The sequence below is a fragment of the Frankliniella occidentalis genome, unplaced genomic scaffold, assembly GCF_000697945.3.
Source record: "Frankliniella occidentalis isolate FOCC.00 unplaced genomic scaffold, Focc_3.1 Scaffold24, whole genome shotgun sequence".
Lineage (NCBI taxonomy): Eukaryota > Metazoa > Arthropoda > Insecta > Thysanoptera > Thripidae > Frankliniella > Frankliniella occidentalis.
This window is the reverse complement of record NW_026267154.1, coordinates 439,794-449,436: the sequence shown is the minus strand read 5'-3', so window position 1 is coordinate 449,436 and position 9,643 is coordinate 439,794. Positions and strand designations below refer to the sequence as shown.

At 51.5% G+C, this 9,643-nt stretch overlaps 1 protein-coding gene across 6 annotated transcripts in view; it reads right to left on the bottom strand.

The window, feature by feature from the left end:
• LOC113213622 (transcription factor SOX-5-like) overlaps positions 1-9,643 on the bottom strand; it is a 100,771-nt gene that overhangs the window by 5,616 nt on the left and 85,512 nt on the right. The window lies entirely within an intron of this gene.

The following is a 9,643-nucleotide window of genomic DNA, read 5'->3' as shown; positions in this document are numbered from 1 at the left end:
AGGGGCTAAGGCCTCCCCGCGGGAGCGAGCGCCGAGTCGGCCGCTGAGAGCCTAAGCGCCCCGGTGACGCGCGGAGGAGCCGTGTGGGGCTCTTAGAGTTATGACAAGGTTCCAAAGGCCGTTGTGTCGCGCTAATAATTTCATTGAAAACGTTCGCACCGCGAGGGTCCGCCGCAACCGCGGCAGATATGCGCACGAGCAGTGTGTGTATGTGTGTGTGTGTATGTGTGTGTGTGCGTGTGTGCATAGTCTGACCGGACACGTCCGCGCTCTGCAGAAATATCACAGACAGTGCTGCAACGCTCTTTAGTTAGTAACAAGGAGCAAAACACACGCACATTGAGATGAAGAGAGGGGGTTAGAGAGAGGGGTGGCGGAGTACAGGGGGGAGAGAGAGGGGCGCGAAGGGGAGGGTGCGCAGGAGCCAGCCCAGTAAACCGCTTAGTGGGCTATTACTCGCCAGCCTCTGCCAGGAGTGAAATCATAATTTTAGCCCTCCTATCATAACGCTATTCTCTCTCTCTCTCTCTCACACACACACACACACACACACACTGACACCCACACAAACTGTGTCGCACAAACACACGCCCCCACTCACAGAGGAACTGGCTCGCGCAATGTGGATATGCGGTACAGATAGTAAGAACAAAACCGGGCATTGGCAATGGCACCCAGAAAAATGTTTTCTTGTTTCAAATACAAGCTAACACGAGATTAAATTTAATTCTGAAGGAAGGCAACATTGCCTTTGCCGGCATATTTTTCTCCTATTTGATGGATATCAGATTTCTTTCAAGAATCAAATACGATTTTGTGTCAGCATTTTACCTGAAACGACAAGAAAAATGTGCGTGGTACAAGATGTGCGTGTAGCCAATATTTTCAGCTCAAGCCAAGCTCAAGCACATGAGTCTATTTTTTCCACGACGAATGTCGAACACAAAGTGTTACTAATCCTACTTATAACATGACGTGGGCGTTAAACAGTTGTTACGTTAAACCTTCCGCTCAATGGGAGGTGGAAGCAAGCATGAAGTCCCTCGTGATGTAATTACGAAATTGTAACAACTCGGCCGATGGAGGACACCCGTCGCGCGGGGAGGCGATTCTGTCGTCCCAGTCGGTCCCGTACGTCGTGGGCCAGTTCTTCTTTTCATTTCTCCTTCTTCTTGTTTCTCAGAGCGACCTGCCCCCCCCCCTTTCTCTCTCATCGCTCATTGGGTCCCTCGGCACAGTATCTCCTGTTATCTCTCCTCCCTTTATTTGTCTGCCATTCTCTCCCTACGCCCCCTGCTTCTTGTTCCCGGGGCTTGCAGCAGCGCTCTCTCCTTTGACACCGAATATATACATTTTGAAAAGACATTATTATTCCCGTCCGCAGAAAGAAACGAGAGAGGGAGATAGATATAGAGAGAGGGAGCGAGCGAGAGAGAGAAGGGGTGGGGGAGAGGAGGGAGAGGGGCGGGAGAGAAACTCGGTAGAACAAAACGGTACACAACACACCCCCGCCCGTCTCAAACAGTTTGTTGTGAATCTTTCCTTTTTCTTTTATCCTGCGCCCCCTTCTCTCTCCATCTCCCCACCCCTCTCCAGCGTGCGTACTTTTGTGCGCCTCTTCCACTACTGCTGTTATTTGGTGATACACTGAACAGAGAGAAAGAGAGAGGAAAAGCGGGGAGGGAGAAGGACCCTTCCCACCCCTAGCCTCCCCTGCCTCCCCCACCCCTCGTCTCTAATTCCTCAAACAACTCATTTATTTGCCTCTCTGTTTGCGTCGCTCGCGCGCTGACTTTCGTCAAAAATCTTTGTACAGTCATCAAACAATTCCCCGCTCTCCGCGCCCAGCTCCGCCCTGCTGTAATTCTATAAAAACGTCCCCCCTTTTCCACATTTTGTTTTTTTTATTCCCCCTTTATGTATTTTTATTATTATTATTTTCTCTCCCTGTACATTTCAGTCCTCGGGCAGCCAGCAGCAGCGCTTTCTTTCTTCGTCGCCGCTTTGAGCTGTTGTTGTTCCCGTCCGTGTACACCTTGTCTCTGGTTCACTCGACGAGTTTCGCGGCCCAGCAGGCGGCGCGGCGCCCCACGGCAAAGATCTTTTAATTGTGTCATTCCTTTTCACAGTTGCACCCAAATAACGGAATAACAGTGTCCATTTTTTCCGCGAGAAACTAATATCGAACGATTCCGCTGTTTTTGATGGAAGGTGGTGGTGCGGACGTTTCACCATACTGCCAAAATTTAAAAGAAAAAAAAAAGGCACGGCTAGAATAAGAGAGAGAGAGTGAATGTGCGTGTGTGTGTTTGTAAAAGAGAGAAGCGGGGAGAGAGAGAGAGAGAGAGAGAGAGAGGGGGAGAGAGAGAAAAGTGTGTGAGTATGTGTGTTATCACGTTAAGTCAGCAGTGCGTGGTATCGAAATATGAGGCAGCCCCAGCGACAAATCGCACACAAACCGATACGCAGGGGCGCAACGCAATGTGTTGTTTCGCTCTGTCTCTGTCTCTCTCTGTCTCTCTTTCTCTCTCCAAGGTCGCTGCGCACCCCTCGCCACGCCCGCCCCCGTGCTGATTCTTTGATCGCCGTCACAGGGGGTGGCGGGGAGAGGTACGGGAGCGCCGGGGGTTGGGAGCGGAGCCGGGGACGAGGCTTCTGTTTGTCATTAGTCGTCATTCTCTTATTCAGTCATTATTCTAATTGATTTCATTCAGTCATTCACAACGCTATCACCAATAAGTCCTCCGCTGTCCCGGGTCCCCTCCGCTGCCCCGGTCCCCTCCCTTTGGGGTCCAGATTTATCTCTTTGTGTCCCCGTGCACCTTTTGAAAAGCCGATCTGTCCGGGGCGCGGCGGCTCGGCGCGGCCGGGGCTCGACCCGAAATATCAAAGTACAGGTGCCGCCCCACCCCGTTCGGCGGCGCTTCCCCAATTGGCAAATACAAAAGGGCGCCCGGAGGCTTTGGGACACACTGGCCCTGTATGAAAAGGGAGGAGAGGGAAACTGGGTCGCAGCAGCCACTGTGGGATTTGAGGGAGGGCGCGGTGCGGTGCGGTTAAGGGAGGAAAGGAGAGGGGGGGGGGGCGTAGGGATAATCGTACACGTTAGAAGCCATGAGAGTGAGAAGGGGGGTGCTTGGGGCGCGGGGGGGAGCGTGTGTGGGGGCGCATTAGTGGCGAGTTAGGCCCATCCCACACGACCACATCGATGGCGCAAAACGAAACGGCACAGCGAAAGACCCAAACGCGTTGTGGGAAAGGAAAATGGACTCTCGCAAGGAAACTTCACTGCAGAAAACGGAAACGGCGCTGAATAAAACGCACAATTTCAATCAATAAGGTGGTGCTCGAATAAAGGTGTAAAGTATCTGTTTAGGTACGTTTGCAAAGGTTAATGTAACTGAGCACATTTTGGCGCGGTGCAAAGGAATTGAAAAGTCTTCGGTATTCATCTGGAAAGAGCCGACGAAAGAATGACATATTGTCGTCTGAAATGAATTCTTTTCAACATTTCCGTGTTTTAAAAACTAAAGCAAAGAGGGTTACTTTATATGTGGTGGCGGCATTCAAGGCCACTCGCTGGGCATTCCCCCCGAGTTCCCCTAAAAACATTTTGTTCCCCGCCCCGCCCCCGCCCGCCTGGCTGATGGAAATTTCAATCTCTGCGCCCATAAACGAAATTTCCGGTCCGCTTGTCTGCTTGCGTCGGCCAACCGACCGACCCCGGCGTCTGTCCGGGCACGGGGCGGGCCGCCATTGTGCCGGGAGTACTTATGTAAACGATAATGGAAGAAAACGGCAGGGCGGGCCCGAGTCGGACGGGGCCTCTTAGAGGATTAGCCGCGCGGGAAACTTCAAACGTATCGCATCTATTTGGCCCGATGTAACCCCCCAGCCACCCCAACCCCTCCCTCACACCAGGCTCTCTCTCTCCATCTCCATCCCCGCGAGCCTTACGCGGAGCCCTACGAGTCCAGAGGTGGGCCCTTCCAGATGCCGCCACCCGGTTCGGCCCCGCCCACCCCCGGTCCAGATCCTCATTTCCGTCTCCTCCCCCAGCAGGCCCGAGAGTCCTGCTCCGTCCTCCAGCCGAACCCTTACCTAATCGAGTCCGCTGTCTGTGATGTCCATATTGCGAACCCCGGCTTTGCAAATTGACGACAATGAAGACCGGAGGAGAGAGAGATGGGGGGAGAGGGGTGATGAGGAGAGAGGCTTGCTGCGGCAGCTCCTCGACACGAAATTTGTCGGAATGGCTGGAGCGCCGCCTGGTCGGCCACACCGACGCGAGCGGCGTGCCCCGCGCTGCCCGCTGGCCGGCCTGAGAGTGGCGGTCTCCGGGCCTGAATGGGCTTCTGATTTCCTTTGTGTGGCCGCGCGGGGGCCTGCGGGGTCCGCCTGGAGCTGGCTCGCGCGCTGCCCGCCGCTCTCCGGGCCCGCCCGGCTGGAGTGACGGGGCACTGACGCCGCGTTGTTTTGGTTCTGAATTACTTTTTATTTGTGTTTTTCTACGGTAAATTGAGGGGGAGGGGAGGAGAGGGGGGATGAAGTGGGTCGGATTCCTACAGTCAATCTGCAGTCCACTTTTGCCACACAACGTAGCGAGTCCTCGTTCGCAGCAGCGGTGGCGCGGAGACGTGCCGCCCGCCAGGTAGGCAACCCTCTCTCAGGCGTGTGATCCGGGCCTGCCACCCCTCTAGGGTGCTCTGGAGGCCCGTCCGCTCCTGGAGGCCTGCCGCTCCACTCCACCAGTTGCTTTGGAGGTCTGTCGCTCCTCCAGGTGCTCTGGAGGCGTGCCGCCCGCTGGGTAGGCAACCCTCCCTCAGCCATGCGCTCCGGGCCTGCCGCCCTTCCAGGTGCTCTGGCAGCCTGTGAGTCCTCGGCGAGCAGCCGCGTGGCGGAGAAGCAATGACGCACAAATTCACATGCAACGCCTTTTCTAACGTGTGCAGATCACAGAGAGTTATTAGCAGTCTCCAGATGAGGGAATTTCGTAACCCATACGGCATAACAATTGGCCATCGAAACATACATTCGTTTACTCCAAGTCAGGCATTAATTATGAATCGCCGTATAATTGAATTCGTTTATGGTCAGCCTGGCAATAAAATTTTATTTCCATGTCGCAGTTAACACACTGTACTCGTTTCGTAAACGTTCGACTCAGCATCAAGGGCCAGAGACGGACCGTGGCGAACAAGGAAAATGTGGACCCGAGGAGCACTCCACACCAACTCTTGCCATACCTCCTCTCCCTGCGATGCTCGTTGCTGTAGTGTTCGCCATGCGCATAATGTAAGTCCAAGAACTCGTCCAGCGCTTCTGAGAAAATCGGAGACGGTCCACTTTTGACACAACGAGGATTCCTTTTGAAGCCGTGCAGCTATGGCGAACGCGGCATGTCGCTGCACTCGGATAAAACACCTACATGGTGATACATTCACTTTCAGCTGCCATGTGCGAGAGGGTGTTTGCACGACCAAGAAGCTCATCTTGGCGCATATTTGGTGCTGACGAGTTTTGAATGGCATTATCTGGAGTTGTCACACATTCCAACTTTGCTGTGGTGTTAATATTGGACCCTTAATGAAGAAATCACACAAGGTAGCTTTTACTTGATAGGTTTCGTTTGTCCACTTATTTTATTATCAACCAGCGGTATAAATATAAATTTCTTGGACCTCTCACGATTAAAAGTACGATTAAAGTACGATTAGAACACCATTTTGATTAATCTTTCCACCCGAATAGTTAATGCGGACTTTGCAAGGGTGACGCAATAAAATAACTCCAAAATCTGATTGGTTCGATTATACAGAAAATATGTTTGTTTTTTTTTTCTTTTGAAAACATGCACGCATACACCCAAGGGAAATATGACAGACATTTGATTTTCCAGTGCTTAAACTATAAAAAAATTACACAATTGACCAAAATTACGGAATTCTCAATGCCGAGGAGGCATTACAAAGGTACTGCGCCAGTTGAGTCGACCACCCCGCCCCTCGACAGCCGCGCAAGGTTTTGTCATACTGGTGCACATCGAGGGGCGTTATATAGTCCTTTTCGCTGCCAAAGGAGCCAAGTTTATTGTAAAGAGGAGGGGCGCGGTGTGTGGCCGGCGTGCGGCTCCCGCGTAGCTCCCTGCTCCATCCACCACAATGGTGCGGCGAGTGGATGCGCACTCCAAGGAGCCAGTCGTTAATGCGGCGACACGCGCCCGCGGTAATGAGCACAAAACCACAATAAAGCACACAGCAAAACATAAGGAACAAAAAATCTAATAAATCCACATCACGATACTGTGAAAAATAGGAGGTAGGTTTACGGGAAAATTTTCCTTGACGCAAATTGTAAAATTACAATTTTGAATCGTAAAAATACATGCAGTACGTATCGACTTCCAATCCATTGGCGAGTAAAAAATGTGCTGTCGTAAATTTACAACTTAAATTATAATTCAAGTTTACAAAACAATTGTAAATTTAGGACGATATTTTTTACAGTGTAAAAACAATGGCTCATATTTTGAGAAAAAAGGGAAAAATTTTGAGGGACTCCCATTTTTTAGGAAGAGTCCTCCGATCTCGCCTCAAATTTTGAGGAATCTTCCAAAAAAACAAAAACAAGGAAAAATTCCACATTTTTAGAGGAGACTTCCTCGCAATATGAGGAGTTTTCGTCAAACCATGGGAGTTACCTAAAGTTTTCCCTTTTCCCTCAAAATATGAGACATTGTTTTTACCGTGATCAGAAGCAGACCGCCTACTCGCACAATGCGTTCATAATACTAGCGACAATTTTTGGTCGTAGACGAATTTCACACGACCCCATGTACATGTTACTGAATTGTTCTTAAAACTGAAAACTTTTGTAACGCTGTACACAATTTTTCTTATTGCAGGAAGAACATACAGGGACTTTCGTGTGGGCGTGCAATAACCAGTTGCTATCAGCATATACTAGCCGAGTTCGTTCTCGGCGCATCTCTTCGAAAGAGGAAAGCTACATATAACAGATACATAAAACCACACACAGGCTGTTTGTCTTTGGGATTGGGTCGGGCGGGTGCGGCGTGTCTCCAGCTAGAGGGTCTCCACGGAGGGCGATGGGGTCGAAGACGCCAACTAGAATCCGAGTCCGGGGCCAGAGAGAGAGAGAGAGAGAGAGAGAGAGAGAGAGAGAGAGAGAGAGAGAGAGAGAAGGGGAGAGGGAGTTGGTATTCTCATCGGAGTTCGCGGCGCGCAAAGTCAATACGACTCAGTTCTCCGATAGCCACGTCCCCCCCCCCTTCCCCACCCCGGCCCCATCTCCAACCCCTGCGTGCTTGTATAGCCGACCCCCGGCGTATTCAACAACTTGAGGACGGCCGCAAACCGTCCCTGTATTATCCCTGTCATAGAACAAGGTATGCGTGGCATTGCCCGCAAAATAGGCATGTCAGCTTTTCCGTCCTAATGTCTACTTTGTTCAATGCAGAATACCAAGTCCACTTTCTTTAATATTAGACGACGGACACATTTGCGTTGACAAGAACGACGCACACTTTTAAGCTGTAAAATCCGACACAAACAGGGTGTTTTAGTTTCCATGCCGCACCTAACTTGTAAAAGTAAACGAATGAAAATTCACACGTATACAAGGAGTGTGCGACATCCACACATTTAACTGTGAAGTCAGCGGTTTTGAGTGAATCGAGAGCCGAGGCGCTGCACAGTAGCGGCAGCCTTCTGTATTTCGGTCTGCATGTTATGGCCCACTTCACCACCGCCACCATGCTCTCGCAGCAGCTCTGCGGCCCGGCGCCCCGGTTGGTTTTAGAGACTCGTCAGCTCCCCGACATACGTCATTGTTAAAGAAAGAATACCACTACAAGCACCCCGTGCCGCGCCCCGCTTCCTTCACGATCTCTCAGAGGGGCGAGGGAAAGGGGGGGAGAGGGAGAGAGAGAGAGAGAGAGAGAAGGGTGCAGGCGCAGGAGCATCAGCGGAGCCGTAAAAAAAGAAGAGGGACTGAAAGGTGGGAGAGGGATGGAGAGAGAGAGAGAGAGAGAGAGAGAGAGAGAGAGGATGAGCGAGCCACCTACTAAGTCCCAGTGCGTGAGTATAGTCTACACAAAGAGGCCAGGCCCTCTCGCCGGAATGACAACCAGTCGTTATTTTTCTTGCCTGGGCGATGGGGGGAGTAGGGGGGCAGCAGAAAAAAGAAGGTCCTAAGACAGCGTCGCACGGGCTGCCGCCAACAGGCTGGCACACACAGAGGTGTTGCTTGCGCCCAAAGATGAGGCGTTGCAATCAAAAGTGTAGTGCGCAGCCGCTGTAGTCAACCGCAGTCAACCTGCTACTACCCTGAGACCCTTGACCTACATTCAGCCCCTATGCTTTGTGCAAAATACGAGTGCAAAATTCCGAGCGTATTTCGAACCTTTACAAAGTCCAGTACAATTGTACGCTTATATTTGGAACTCACACTCGCACAAGGTGTGCAACATCAACACACTTATGGGTCGCTAGCTCTGGCAACGTCTTAAGGAGGACGCGGGTCCTCGGCTCCATGAGGAAAGGAAATATGCTGTCTCAAAACTGCATAAAGGCATTCTGGCATAAGGAGTGCACATGACCCGAAACGCAAAAACGTCTTCTCTGCTTCAAGAAACGTGTGACACACGTCACAACTATTTTTTTCTAAGGCGCGGTGCACTGTTCTCCTCCCAACCACCCGCCACGACTTTTTTCCCCTCTGCTGCTGTGACTTATGCCCTGCGATATGGCCACTGAGCCCCCCAGTCTCTCTCTCTCTCTCTCCCCTTCCCCATCCCTTAGGCCCCAGGGGCACAATCCTAAGCGGTGAGGGCGTTATGTTCCGGCCGTACTAACACACACTTCCTTTTTTCCCCCGGCCGAGTGAATCCGAATACGAAGCGCAATGGGAGGCGAACGAGACGGAAAGCAGTTATCTACGAGGAGACGGAGTGCGGGATGGGGTGTGGGGGAGGAAGGATATCCGAGACAATGTACCACGCCCTCTTTTTTAATGAATACCCGTGGGTGAGCCATCCGAGAGATGGGGGGTAGAAGGGAGAAGAGAGACGCGGGGGGGGGGGGGGGGGCAGAGGAGGAAGGAGGGTGAACGCTTCAAGATCAGCGTGCAAGTACAGTGCAAGCTGCCTCGCACATACATGGCATTCGTGGCGTACAGTAACACATAGAAAAGTGAGTGACAGATGACAGAAGGTATTTCCCTCATTTTTGCTAGGCGACTTCCTCTAAATCTGAGGAGTTTTTCCTCAAATATTTGAATTCCTCAAAGTTTTGCCTTTTTCATCCAAGAAACAGAAACAGGCGTTGTTTTTAACGTGGTAAGTACGTATATCGAGTGAAAACACTAACACCAGTTTCCAGAATGCACCGGGAAACACAATCGTGTCAATGTAGCACACTATTAGGTAGGTAAACGACATTTGTACCGGTAGACACGAAGGCACACGTGTGTGAGTTTCAAATAAGTGTAATTCACGCCTTTACTTATGTAAGAGTACGAATTGGCCTTCACACACCCAGGAGTGTGCGACATTCAGACACTTGGGTGACGTGTCTGTCTGCCCGCCCGTCCGTCTGTCACAGTGGGTGTGCGCGGCTTCCGG